At 42.8% G+C, this 15,090-nt stretch overlaps 1 protein-coding gene and 1 long non-coding RNA gene across 2 annotated transcripts in view; one reads left to right on the forward strand and one right to left on the reverse strand.

Annotated features, from left to right (window-relative positions):
* The window catches only part of LOC115144453 (renalase-like), a 47,842-nt gene that overhangs the window by 22,832 nt on the left and 9,920 nt on the right, over nt 1–15,090 (forward strand).
* LOC115144051 (uncharacterized) lies at nt 592–5,708 on the reverse strand. Its single transcript, XR_003865762.2, has 3 exons — nt 5,377–5,708; nt 1,525–1,641; nt 592–1,307 (listed from the first exon to the last, which is right to left on the reverse strand). It is a non-coding gene; the product is annotated as an uncharacterized LOC115144051 (long non-coding RNA).

The raw sequence follows: 15,090 nt of genomic DNA on the forward strand, positions 1-15,090 counted from the left end.
AATCAGAGGTGGCAGAACGGCAGTAGTGTAAAGTACTTCAGTAAAAAATACTTTCAAGCACTACTTAAGTAGTTTTTTGGGGGTATCTGTACTTTTTTTTTTTTTGAGAACTTTTACTTTTACTCCAGTACATTCCTAAAGACAAGAATGTACTTTTTACTTCATATGTTTCCCTGACACCCAAAAGTACTTGATACATTTCGAATGCTTAGCATGGCAGGAAAATGGTCATGCGCTAATCAAGATAACATCCTTACTGCCTCTGATCTGACGGACTCACTAAACACAAATGCTTTGTTTGTAAATTATGTCTGAGTGTTGGGGTGTGCCCCTGGCTATCCATACATTTAAATAACAAGAGTGCCATCTGGTTTGCTTAATATATGGAATGTGAAATGATTTATACTTTTACTTTTTGTAATTAAGTATATTTTTACAATTACGTTTACTTTTTATACTGAAGTACAGTACCAGTCAAAAGTTTGGGGACACCTACTCATTCAAGTTTTTTTTTTTTTTTTTTTTACTATTTTCTACATTGTAGAATAATAGTGAATACATCAAAACTATGAAATAACACATGGAATCATGTAGTAACCAAAAAAGTATATTTTAGATTTGAGATTCTTCAAAGTAGTCACCCTTTGCCTTGATGACAGCTTTGCACACTCTTGGCATTCTCTCAACCAGCTTCATGAGGTAGTCACCTGGAATGCATTTCAATTAATAGGTATACCTTGTTAAAAGTTCATTTGTGGAATTTCTTTCCTTCTTAATGCATTTGAGCCAATCAGTTGTGTTGTGACAAGGTAGGGGTGGTATACAGAAGATAGCCATATTTGGTAAAAGATCAAGTCCATATTATGGCAAGAACAGCTCAAATAAGCAGAAAGAAATGACAGTCCATCATTACTTTTATACATGGTCAGTCAATTCGGAAAATTTCAAGAACTTTCAAAGTTTCAACTGGATGCCAGTGGAGTGTGTAGAGTAGCGTGTGACATGGGAGAACTTCTAGTCCAGGCTGGTGATGACGTGCCTGGATTAGGACCTGTGCAGCTTCCTGTGTGAGGTAGGGTTGTGCTCTATGGATGTTGTGGTGCATGACCCTAAAGGAGTGAGTCACTGCTTTGATGTTTGCAGAGAACCACAGAGTGTTTGTTGTCCAGGGTCACGCCAAAGCTCTTTGCATTCTGGGAAGTGGACACTGTGGAGTTGTCAACCGTGATGGAGAGAGAGGTCTTAGTGGAGGCAGGCCTTCCCCGGGAGGAAGAGGAGCTCCGTCTTGTCGAGACTTGTGTCGCTACCTGGGTGTTAGAAGGGGGGAAGGAGAAAAGTAGTTGAGTGTCATCCGCATAGCAATAATAAGAGAGACCATGTGAGGATTTGACGGAGCCGAGTGACTAAGAGGGCCTAGAATCAAGCCCTGGGGGACACCAGAGGATTTGTATTTGAATGTTATTAGGGACCTGCCAAGGCAGTGGTGAGAGCACGTGGTGCAGACACAGATCCTCTCCACGTCACCTGGTACTAGCGGCCTGTCCGGTAGGATGCAATCCAACATTGTGCAAAGCCTGAGATGCCCAGCTCTGTGACGGTGGAGGATCCGATGGTTCACAGTGTCGAAGGCAGCGGATAGATCTAGGAGGATGAAAACAGAGGCGTGAGAGTCAGTGTGACACTTAGCTCTTCCTGTGAAGTGACACTTAGCTCAGCCCATTAGCAGGTGTCTAACCTGGTCAATTATCATTTTCATGATTTTTAAAATTTGATTTAACTAGGCAGTTAAGAACAAATTCTTATTTACAATGACAGCCTAGGAACAGTGGGATAACTGCCCCATGCAATGGATGTGATGTTCTCCTCCTTACTAATGGGCATAGCTGGGATCCTCATAGAGCACCATTAAGGTAGCTCACTGCAGCCCCATATTGCCCCAGTCCAGGGTCAGATATTATTTAATTCCCCTAATTGTTAAAGATAGGATTATTTAGGAAAGTAATCTGATCCTAAACCTGTAGTTTTAGGAGGGAAACATGCACCTTGAGTGTCACAGTAGTCCTACATTTAGCGAACTAGACTCCTGACTCCCCCACTAGAGCTGCAGTGATTAACAGTGCCTGCCAGTACACACTCCCTGCTCACACTCCCCACTCATTTGGAGTCCAGCAGCAGCACTGCAGGCCTGTGGTTCTTCCTAGTACCTTGGCCCAGGCTGCAGGGCCTATAAATCTCATCCAACCCAGCACAGTCTTTATGTAGCATGGCAGTCTAGCACCCTGACATGGTGAGTAAACATGCCATATATATTCTGGGCCCTCCTCCCTTCTGGCACAGAGTATATTTTATTATAAAAAATGTTTTAACATTTATTTAACTAGGCAAGTCAGTTAAGATCAAATTCTTATTTACAATGACAGCCTACCAGGGAACAGTGGGTTAACTGCCTTGTTCAGGAGCAGAACGACCGATTTTTACCTGGCTCAACTGGCTCAATGCTCTAACCACTAGACACCCTGCCAAAGTTCTACTAACAGTCTGCATATTAGTGAATTGTGGGACAGGACTATAGCAGAGCAGTGATATATAAGAAGAGGCTGGATCGATTCACTTGGTTCTGTGCTTCGAACTCACACTGTGGACAGTCTGCAAGGGTATTGGGCATCACAGTCGGTCTTCCTGGTGTTGCCTTAAGGACATGCCACACAAGCAGGGGAGTGATGGGCCGAATGTTTAATACCCAACTCTGAACGTTGGTATTTTATGTGAAAACGCCCTTGCCTGGCCTGCATGTTTCTCCCTTCACTCTCTCTCTCGCTCTCCCCCTCCCTTTTACACCCCATTGATCGGCTGTGAGCCGTCGAGCGAGTTTCACAATAACATTCTCTTTTACAGCCTTGCCCCTGCCAGATGGGGAAGAGGCATTGCCGTTTATGATGTGTAACCGGGCCTTCCAAGTGATGCGCGACTCCACATGGCTGCCACTCCGCCGCCCGCACAGATCCTTTACAAGGTTTGACAAAAATGCAATTAAGTGAAAAGACATTGCGGTGTGAAGGGGCGAAGCGCTTGCCTCCGGGGATGGCGACGTGCAGGGGAGCATGTATCCTATCAGACTAGAGGACATGTAGACACAGGAGAGTAGAGGGGCTAGGAGAGGAGCAGCCATTTTATTTGAACACGAGGAGAATCTCAATTGCATTTCCTTGATTCCTCACGTCCTCTCTCCTCTGACCTTCTCATCCAATGGGTTTTGAGAAGGAGGCAGACGAGAGAAGATGCAAGGGATCAAGGAAATGCAATTGAGATTCTCCCAAGGGCGCATTGTTTCCTTCACATTGGGTCATTCAACAAGGGAAATGGTGTGATGTGCATTCATTGCACTATACATGCCCCACTTCACCATACATTCATGTCTTAAAGGGCAATGTATTTCCTCCTCAGTGCAACTGTTGTGTGTTTTCAGAGCACCTCATTGTGAATCTTGAAATTAGGTAAAATACTATGTATTTGAATGGTGTTGAAGGCTTCCCCACCACCCCCAGAACAGGTAGATAGCTATTTGTTTGCCATGGACCGTGACCTTAACATTGAGCACATTTTAGAGTGTAAACTTTTTTTTTCATTTATGCTTTACAGTACTCCTTCCTCCCTTACTGACTATAGAGACTGTGACTTCCACATCCACCTTATACTTCACTATACAAAGCTCTTCTCTTTTCTTCTTGCTGTAGTATAGTCATAAAGATTTGAATTATGGCATTTAATTAAGGCATTGATAGGCAGTTTAATTCTAGCACATCAGACAGTAAGCCTGCGGGTCCACATATAAAGGGCCATTGTAATTGACTGTTGGAATAAATATTTCTTAAAGTATGGGGTGTAGACCATAGACAGTCCCAATTCGGATGTATAGACATTGTAAAGCATACCCGAGGGGCATTTTAAAAGGAATTGTTCATTTGACCTTTGCTACTGTACTATATGTGCTGTGCATTAATTTTAATACGGATATTGACAGAGTATGAACTTCTATACTAGGGATGGGCATTTGACGTTTTATGACTGTTCGACTACTCCCATGATTTTTTTCAAGTACTTGTAATGGAAAAAATACATGTTTTTAGAAGGGCAAGGCCAGCAATGGAAAATAAATATGTGAAAGTGCACAACAATGTCTAATTTATCATAACCATTACAGATAACAAAACCTAATTGCTAAATTGCCTCATGTATATTCAATCAATAAAAAACTATTGCCTTTAAAATTCATTTATTGAATCTATAATATCAACTGTTTATATTATATCGTGGAACACACTCTTCAAAAAGGCAGTAACCTCAGCAGTGGCGCTTGCTTGTAAAAGCCTATGGCTGAGCCTTGTTTTGTTATACAGTCAAGACACATCTCTTTTATAGCAATAACATGATGTAATATAAAATAATTAAAATTATTTTTTCCAAACAAAAAAAAGTTGGCAGTGCAAAGTACACATCTCACGCGTCTGGAACAGTTATTGCCAAAGAGAGATCGTTTGAAAAGGGGCTCAGTTTGGTGCATTGAAATAAACCATTTTCAGGGTTACAAACCAAAATATGTGTTATTTTCAATATAAGCCTAAATATGTTCGATTTTGTTTATTTTGTCCGTGTTTTTGTATTTTCTTAATGGATTAATCAATTCCAAATTGAACACTGCATGGTGTTATATTACAGCCGCGACATCTGTCTGGTGAGCCTAGGCTTGGTGATTCTGATGAAAATATAATAGTTGTCTTTATCAAACAAATGTTTTTGCATATTTTCATTGTGGAACCAGTCTATGTTTAGGGGGTTATAGCCTAGTCTAACCAATTCTAAATGGCACTATCAGTTCGCAAAGTAGCCTAAGCGGAAAATAGACGGGATGCAATTATTCCAAAACTGCAGCTCGTTGTTGGAACACGTATTTCCGTACTTCAATCAACCAGTCCATTTTGATAAAACTGTTGTCATTGTGCAAGTAATGTAGCTTGTGTATCCCATCAGTTAGAGGCATTTTTATACCCACCGTCCCACCGTTTTTATAGGCATTTACAGTGCATTCGGAAACTATTCAGACCCCTTGAGTTTTTAAACATTTTGTTATGTTACAGCCTTATTCTAAAATGGATTCAATTGTTTTCTTACCCTCATCAAACTACACACAATACCCCATAATGACAAAAAAATATATATATATATTTTTTTATGTTTGCAAATGTATTAAAAACAAAAAACGGAAATGTCACATTTACAGAAATATTCAGACCCTTTACTCAATACTTTGTTGAAGAACCTTTGTCAGCGATTACAGCCTCGAGTCTTCATGCGTATAATGCTACAAGCTTGGCACACCTGTATTTGGGGAGTTTCTCCCATTCTCTGCAGATCCTCTCAAGCTCTGTCAGGTTGGATGGGGAGTGTCGCTGAACATCTATTTTCAGGTATCTCCAGAGATGTTCGATCGATCGGGTTCAAGTCCGGGGTCTGGCTGGTTCACTCAAGGACATTCAGAGACTTCTCCCGAAGCCACTCCTGCGTTGTCTTGGCTGTGTGCTTATGTGCAGTTCAAACGTGCCCACTCCCACATCAAAGACCAGGGAGGCCACCGGTGCACACACACACAGCGGCAGCCCCGCTGCACCACCACCCCGCTGGAAAATGTTAACCTTCACATCTGCACTGAACTCCAAGTGACGCACACACACACACACACACACACGTGTGGGTGCGTGCACATACACACATTTGTTCTCTCTTTATGTTCATTTCTCACACACACACGCAGGCACACCCATGCTCACACACACATACACGTGTTCGCACACACATATACGGACTATCTTCGTAGATCCCTGCAACACATCCAGGTGATTGTATAGTAAAGGCCCCTGCTCATATGGACTTTTTTAGTGATGAACTGTACGCTCTGAATGTGTTTTATAGGAGCCGTAAAGCATTTGTTCAAAGCCACCAGGGTTGGAAGGAGCCACTCCTCTCAGCACATAAAGCACAGCTGGCCAAGTGTCTGCAGAGAGAATGCTGAGGAAATGTATAATGTATGGACAGACAGAGGGCAGGCACCCCCACTCCGGAGGCCTCTGTGGTGACACGTGTGAGAGGATAGCGTGTGTGCGTGTTGGTGTGTGTTTTGCAGTACTGTCTCTTGGTGAATGAAGGTGGTTGGAGAGGTCCAAAGAGGCCCCACTTTTGCAGAAGCGACTTTTTCAGATATATCTGTCTTCTCCTTTTTGTGCAGAATGAATATTGAGCGTCATAGTCAGTAAACCAACGGATATAAAAAGTAGGGCTGTCCTTGACCAAAAAAATCTTGGTCGGCTGACCAGGAGTCCTCTGTTCTGTCGACCAATCGATTGGTCTAAATTTTTAAATGTGTATTTTTCCATATATAGACACATTTGAATCAAAACAAGTATATGCACTGAGCTTTAAGCAAAATGTTTGATGACATAATTAAGATACACAAATGACTAGAGGGAGACCAACCGCAATTGATTTGATTGTGCTGGACCTGGCTCAGACTTGCTGCGTGTGTTTAAAAAAAAACTGCGAGTGACTCTGTAACTAGCACCCATTTATCTCGCTTCCTTCCATGCTGCAGCGACCAACACAGAACATCAACAGTGTGTATCACACTGTCCGTGTTGCTGAAGCTGCAACGTCATTACAGCCATTTCTGAATGAAAAGTTATGTTACCAAAATCCCTCATTTGTTTAGGAAAAACATTCAAGTCAAATTTGATTTGTCACATACACATGGATAGCAGATGTTAATGCAAGTGTAGCAAAATGCTTGTGCTTCTAGTTCCGACTGTGCAGTAATATCTAACAATTTCACAACAACTACCTTATACACACAAGTGTAAAGGAATGAATGAGAATATGTACATATAAATATATGGATGAGTGATGGCCGTGCGGCATAGGCAAGATGCAGTAGATGGTATAGAGTACATGAGTAATGTAGGGTATGTAAACATTATACACTGCTCAAAAAAATAAAGGGAACACTTAAACAACACAATGTAACTCCAAGTCAATCACACTTCTGTGAAATCAAACTGTCCACTTAGGAAGCAACGCTTGATTGACAATAAATTTCACATGCTGTTGTGCAAATGGAATAGACAACAGGTGGAAATTATAGGCAATTAGCAAGACACCCCCAATAAAGGAGTGGTTCTGCAGGTGGTGACCACTTCTCAGTTCCTATGCTTCCTGGCTGATGTTTTGGTCACTTTTGAATGCTGGCGGTGCTTTCACTCTAGTGGTAGCATGAGACAGAGTCTACAACCCACACAAGTGGCTCAGGTAGTGCAGCTCATCCAGGATGGCACATCAATTCGAGCTGTGTCAAGAAGGTTTGCTGTGTCTGTCAGCGTAGTGTCCAGAGCATGGAGGCGCTACCAGGAGACAGGCCAGTACATCAGGAGACGTGGAGGAGGCCGTAGGAGGGCAACAACCCAGCAGCAGGACCGCTACCTCCGCCTTTGTGCAAGGAGGAGCAGGAGGAGCACTGCCAGAGCCCTGCAAAATGACCTCCAGCAGGCTACAAATGTGCATGTGTCTGCTCAAACGGTCAGAAACAGACTCCATGAGGGTGGTATGAGGGCCCGATGTCCACAGGTGAGGGTTGTGCTTACAGCCCAACACCGTGCAGGACGTTTGGCATTTGCCAGAGAACACCAAGATTGGCAAATTCGCCACTGGCGCCCTGTGCTCTTCACAGATGAAAGCAGATTCACACTGAGCACATGTGACAGACGTGACAGAGTCTGGAGACGCCGTGGAGAACGTTCTGCTGCAACATCCTCCAGCATGACCGGTTTGGTGGTGGGTCAGTCATGGTGTGGGGTGGCATTTCTTTGGGGGGCCGCACAGCCCTCCATGTGCTCGGCAGAGGTAGCCTGACTGCCATTAGGTACCGAGATGAGATCCTCAGACCCCTTGTGAGACCATATGCTGGTGCAGTTGGCCCTGGGTTCCTCCTAATGGAAGACAATGCTAGACCTCATGTGGCTGGAGTGTGTCAGCAGTTCCTGCAAGAGGAAGGCATTGATGCTATGGACTGACCCGCCCGTTCCCCAGACCTGAATCCAATTGAGCACATCTGGGACATCATGTCTCGCTCCATCCACCAACGCCATGTTGCACCACAGACTGTCCAGGAGTTGGCGGATGCTTTAGTCCAGGTCTGGGAGGAGATCCCTCAGGAGACCATCCGCCACCTCATCAGGAGCATGCCCAGGCGTTGTAGGGAGGTCATACAGGCACGTGGAGGCCACACACACTACTGAGCCTCATTTTGACTTGTTTTAAGGACATTAGATCAAAGTTGGATCAGCCTGTAGTGTTGTTTTCCACTTTAATTTTGAGTGTGACTCCAGACCTCCATGGGTTGATAAATTTGATTTCCATTGATCATTTTTGTGTGATTTTTGTTGTCAGCACATTCAACTATGTAAAGAAAAAGTATTTAATAAGAATATTTCATTCATTCAGATCTAGGATGTGTTATTTTAGTGTTCAGTGTATAAAGTGACATTGTTTAAAGTGACTAGTGATATATTTATTACATCCAATTTTTATTATTAAAGTGGCTGGAGATTGAGTCAGTATGTTGGCAGCAGCCACTCAATGTTAGTGATGGCTGTTTAACAGTCTGATGGCCTTGAGATAGAAGCTGTTTTTCAGTCTCTCGGTCCCAGCTTTGATGCACCTGTACTGACCTCGCCTTCTGGATGATAGCGGGGTGAACATGCAGTGGCTCGGGTGGTTGTTGTCCTTGATGATCTTTTTGGCCTTCCTGTGACATCAGGTGGTGTAGGTTTCCTGGGGGGCAGGTAGTTTGTCCCCGGTGATGCATTGTGCAGAACTCACTACCCTCTGGAGAGCCTTACGGTTGTGGGCGGAGCAGTTGCCGTACCAGGCGGTCATACAGCCCGACAGGATGCTATCGATTGTGCTATCTGTAAAAGTTTGAGTGTTTTCAGTAACAAGCCAAATTTCTTCAGCCTCCTAAAGTTGAAGAGGCGCTATTGCGCCTACCTAAACACACTATTTGTGTCGGGGAACCGTTTCAGTTTGTTTGTGATGTGTACTCCAAGGAACTTAAAACTTTCCACATTCTCCACTACTGTCCCGTCGATGTGGATAGGGGGGTACTCTCTCTGCTGTTTCCTGAAGTCCACGATCATCCTTTGTTTTGTTGACGTTGAGTGTGAGGTTATTTTCCTGACACCACACTCCGAGGGCCCTCACCTCCTCCCTGTAGGCCGTCTTGTCGTTGTTGGTAATCAAGCCCACCACTGTTGTGTCGTCTGAAAACTTGATGATTGAGTTGGAGGCGTGCATGGCCACACATTCATGGGTGAACAGGGAGTACAGGAGAGGGCTGAGAACGCACCCTTGTTGGGCCCAGTGTTGAGGATCAGCGGGGTGGAGATGTTGTTTCCTACCCTCACCTGGGGGCGGCTCGTTAGAAAGTCCAGGACCCAGTTGCACAGGGCGGGGTCAAGACCTAGTGTCTCAAGCTTAATGACGAGTTTGGAGGGTACTATGGTGTTAAATGTTGAGCTGTAATCGATGAACAGCATTCTTACATAGGTATTCCTCTTGTCCCAGATGGGTTAGGGCAGTGTGCAGTGTGATTGCGGTTGCGTCGTCTGTGGACCTATTGGGGCGGTAAGCAAATTGGAGTGAGTCTAGCGTGTCAGGTAGGGTGGAGGTGAAATGATCCTTGACTAGTCTCTCAAAGCACTTCATGTTGACGGAAGTGAGTGCTACGGGGCGATAGCCGTTTAGCTCAGTTACCTTAGCTTTCTTGGGTACAGGAACAATGTTGGCCCTCTTGAAGCATGTTGGAACAGCAGACTGGGATAGGGATTGATTGAATATGTCCGTAAACACCCCCCAGCCAGCTGGTCTGCGCATGCTCTGAGGACCCGGCTACGGATGCTGTCTGGGCCTGCAGCCTTGTGAGGGTTAACATGCTTAAATGTTTTACTCACATTGGCCACGGTGAAGGAGAGCCCGAAAGTTTTGGTAGCGGGCTGTGTCTGGGAGCAAGACGTTGGTGTCCGCGACGGGGCTGGTTTTCTTTTTATAATCCGTGATTGACTGTAGACCCTGCCACATACGTATAATGTCTGAGCCATTGAATTGCGACTCTACTTTGTCTCTATACTGACGCTCTGCTTGTTTGATTGCTTTGCGGAGGGAATAGCTACACTGTTTGTATTCGGTCATGTTTCCGGTCGCCTTGCCATGATTGAAAGCAGTGGTTCGCGCTTTCATTTTTGCGCGAATGCTGCCATCAATCCATGGTTTCTGGTTGGAAAAGGTTTTAATAGTCACTGTGGGTACAACATCACCGATGCACTTGCTAATAAACTCGCTCACCGATTCAGCGTATACATCAATGTTGTTGTCTGAGGCTATCCCTATTCCCTCAACCCTTGCTCTCGACACATGAGACATGTATGCATTGCATGCATGTGACCAATAGGGCCTGACCTATAGCATATCATAATCACATCAATAAATGTATTATATTAAACTCTGAACACCATAACACGTGACCGAAAAATGGATGCAGAGGACGTGACAAATAAACTCGAAATGGGGGAATGTTTACTGGTTGCTCAGGAGGTAAAGGGGAAGTCAGGTGTGTGTAATACATTTGACTAGTTGTGGAAAATACTGGAAATCAAGAAAAAGAAGGTAATATGCATGCATATTATATGTGCCGAACAGGTGTTGTTAGATTACAGTATACTTTTTTGACTATATATTTTCTTATTGTTTGGAACAATGTAAACAACACTAAATACATTATAAGCGTACTAGAGAATCTGTTGTAATGTTGTTTTGAATCCTTTATTACAGCAAAGACTAAAAAGAGTCGCATTCATTCGTGAATGCAATTTCCAAAATGGAACGGTTTAGGCCTATTTATTGTTTACGCCAATTATTCAATGGTCACTTTGTTATTTTATTTTAAAACTAAAATGTTTGATTGCATTTCAAATCACGAATGACTCCTGTGTGTTGACATGAACAAATAAATGATTTATTGATACAGTAGCCTATGTAGTAAGTATTGGAATATAGGCTTGAGTACGGTATTAAGACTTAACAGGATGCGCTCTTAGGCCTACAACTCGATGGTGGTTATACAAAGCTGCTATGCTAAGCCTACTAATGATAATGACATTACTTATTGTTATAATGACCGTCATAATAATAATAACAATAAGAAGGAGGTCAAGGAAAAAGGAGGATTGTTATTATTATAAATAATAGCAGAGAAGCTGGTCTAACGAAAATAAAGGGGAAAGCCTTTATAGCATAGCAAAGATTTAAAACTGCTGAATTTGTGAAATTGTTTATCCAACATGTTGTGGTTTCCTGAGGCACGGAATTAGTAGGCTATCATACAAACACTCAAACAGGCAACAGACGCAGGGTCTGGCTTATTTCTGCAGATATATATGGCTGAGTTTATAAAGCCAGGCACATTTAATAGTTAGGCTCTTGATCAGGGGCGCAACTTTCACTGGGGACGGGGGACACACATTGTGCTTTAGTTGTAAAAGCAAGCAGAGCAGAAACTGGCTACTCTTTAGTTGACTGAATATAACTGGCAAGGTAACTGCTGTTTAACTTAACAGAAAACTAAACTAGTGTTTATTCACAGTGCTGAGCTAGTATTGTAACTGACATGTACAGTAATGTTAGCTAATGTTTCATCCCCTCTCAACTGAGGTGAATATATAAGCTACACTAACTAGTAACTACCACAGCCATGTCAGCTCTAGCTTCTAGTTATCTGTCAGATGGTAATAATAGCCAGCTCATATCGCTATCTAACAGATGTTGTTTGTATGGAAATGTTTTGTAGCCTTTATTTTGTCCCGTTTCAGAAGTTAATGAACTTGGCTAGCTTTTACTCCTGACCGCCCGTTCCCACCCTTAGCATGAAAAATGCAGACCGCGCCGCAATGATCTCTGTCGAGACCTGCAGGTCCCGCAGAGGCATCCCGCGGGATGCAGCTGAAGCTTAAACCTGAAGCTTAAAGCTACGGTCTGGGATCTGAGAATAATGGTCATTTCAATTATTAACCTGTAGTGACACCCCATCCCGTGAACGGGACCGTTGTCATCATCTGACACTAATTAGCATAATGCAACGGACATAAATCCTCCTAGAAAATCACAAGTGAAATATATTGGAACACAGCTTAGCCTTTTGTTAATCACCCTGTCATCTCAGATTTTCAAAATATGCTTTACAACCAACGCTAGACAAGCATTTGTGTAAGTTTATCATAGCCTAGCAAAGCATTATGCCTTGCTAGCAGCAGGCAACCTTGTCACAGAAATCAGAAAAGCAATCAAATTAAATAGTTTACCTTTGATGAACTTCGGATGTTTTCACTCACGAGACTCCCAGGTAGACAGCCAAAGTTAATTTTTTCCCAAAATATTATTTTTGTAGGCGAAATAGCTCCGTATGTTCTTCACGTTTGGCTGAGAAATCGCCCGGAAATTGCGGTCACCACAACGCCGAAAAATATTCCCAATTAGCTCCATAATATCGACAGAAACATGCAAACGTTGTTTAGAATCCATTCTCAAGGTGTTTTTCTAATATCTATTCGATAATATATCCATCGGGACAATTCGTTTTTCACTAGGACCGATTGGAGTAATGGCTACCTCTGTATTTTACGCGAGAATCTCTCTCGGAGCCACCATGTGACCACTTACGCAATGTGGCCGCCTACGGCTATTCTTCAACAGAAATGCGTAAAACTACGTCACAATGCTGTAGACACCTTGGGGAATACGTAGAAAGCGTAAGCTCGTTGATGGTACATTCACAGCTGAATAGGGAGTCATTGGAACGCAGCGCTTTCAAAACCTGGGGCACTTCCGGATTGGATTTTTCTCAGGCTTTCGCCTGCAACATCGATTCTGTTATACTCACAGACAATATCTTTACAGTTTTGGAAACGTTAGAGTGTTTTCTATCCAAAGTTGTCAATTATATGCATATTCTAGCATCTTTTCCTGAAAAATAAATCAAACGGGAACGTTTTTTTTCCAAAAATGAAAATATTGCCCCCTAACACCAAGAGGTTAAACCATTTATTCTATTCTTGGATAATATAATGTATACACGTACACCAAGGTAATTCTTTGTCATGCCTCATTTTAGGAGGATCAGATGGTGACAGGGGTCTCAGCAGGGTCAGGCAACCAGGGAAGACCAATCTATGGCAGAGGTGAGGTGAATTTGTGTAGATACAATACTTTATTCCCTCTGCAGCAAACACTGGACAAGCCAGATGCTATTTTAAGGCAGTCTGACAAACCTCCAAAGTTGACTGTGTCAAGGGTTGATAGAGGCTTTCCCCAATGACACAAAACATGTAAAGCAAAAATGTGAGGAAGACCTGGTAGAAGCTATTGATGGTGATGAATGGATACAGATAAGTTTGAATTTCCTGTCATGTTCATATCATCTCAGACATAAATTACTACAGTTTAAGACCATCCATAGAATGTACTGTATGCCAGTGAAACTGAATATCATGCACTCAGAAATGTACTTCCTCAGCTGGAGGTGTAAAATATGAAAGGGGACATATTTGCATATGTTATGGTCTTGTGTAGGCTAGCTGATTTCTGGCCAAGAGTATCTTCTTTTTTTCTCAGCATGTCTACAGATTCTCCCTTCTCCCTGTTTTTGTTTGCTTAGAAATGTTGAAACTGGAGACTGTTTTCTGAAGAAACGGTGTAACCAATCATTTATAGTGGCTAAATGCATTGCCATTAATTGAAAAGTTGGTTTTCCTCCCACAATGTCAAGTTATGTATCACTAGATTTGATTTATTACACAATGAAAGGTATACTGGGCAATTTTCACAAGGTCTGGATGACTTATATGGAATACAGTAGGACTAAAGGAGTCTGTATTGAAAACATGCCCACGTCAGGGGAGATACATATCTAGCTGCTGGGCTGCTCAGTCCTGGTCCTGGGGGTCTGCTGTCCTGTGGATTGTCACTCTGGCCTTGGCCTAACACACCTGATACTAATAATGAATGTTTCACTAAAATCCTAAAGCTAAGTGGGGTATGTTGGGTTGGGGGGCTGCAGGGTGGTGGACCGTTAGGGGCAGGACGGGGCGACAGAAATATATTGTGTGCAAGTAAAAAGAGCTCTACAGTACTATTAGTAGTATGAGAATAATTATGTGGAGGATTTGCTGTTTCTGTGCGTTAATGTATATTTGAAATGTATGTGTTTTATTTATTTAAATTAAAAAAGTGAAAGGTGTGAACGGTGAAGGAAATTGTGTTGGGCGAGAGTTGAGTTATTGACTAGACTGGTGGGGCTCGGGCGTGCAGGCGTCTCAGGCTGCTGGTCGGTCAGGCTGCAATTTTTTATTTATTTGTATTTTTTCAAGAGTTGCTCATTTGTTAGTCTTGGTTAAAGGAGCAACACAATATTTTATTATTGAATTACCTTTGATCTAGTTCAGTCTTATTAATCACTTAAACAGGTTTAATAATGATCTCTTACATAGCTTGATGACTGTGGGTATTTTTGCTTACTGTTGTTCTAAATAGAGACTGCATATTGGATTGTATAAAATTGCAGGAAATTAGCTTTAGATGACCCAAAAATTCAAGGAGAGGACCCCCAGACCTCACATCAGGTTATGTCCCCACTACTCCTACAAGCAAATTGGCACCCCTGCTATTGATTATAGACCTAATTAAGTTGGGCTTTCCTCTCTCCTCACTTTTCTTAGACAATTAAGGCAAGGGCTGTTTTCTCTCCGCTTCTGCCTCCGCCACATTCTTCCCAACACCAAAATGCGATTAACTTTTCTATTATACACGTAGAAACATGGCCTAGGAAAAGGTGCCAATTCAACAGCGCACAGACATATTTCAGAATTGTGGACAGCAAACGCTAACGTGGGGAAAAAACACATTTGTTATATAACAATATTATTTGTATTTGTGTTGCAC

Source organism: Oncorhynchus nerka, linkage group LG16 (genome assembly GCF_034236695.1).
Source record: "Oncorhynchus nerka isolate Pitt River linkage group LG16, Oner_Uvic_2.0, whole genome shotgun sequence".
Classification (NCBI taxonomy): domain Eukaryota; kingdom Metazoa; phylum Chordata; class Actinopteri; order Salmoniformes; family Salmonidae; genus Oncorhynchus; species Oncorhynchus nerka.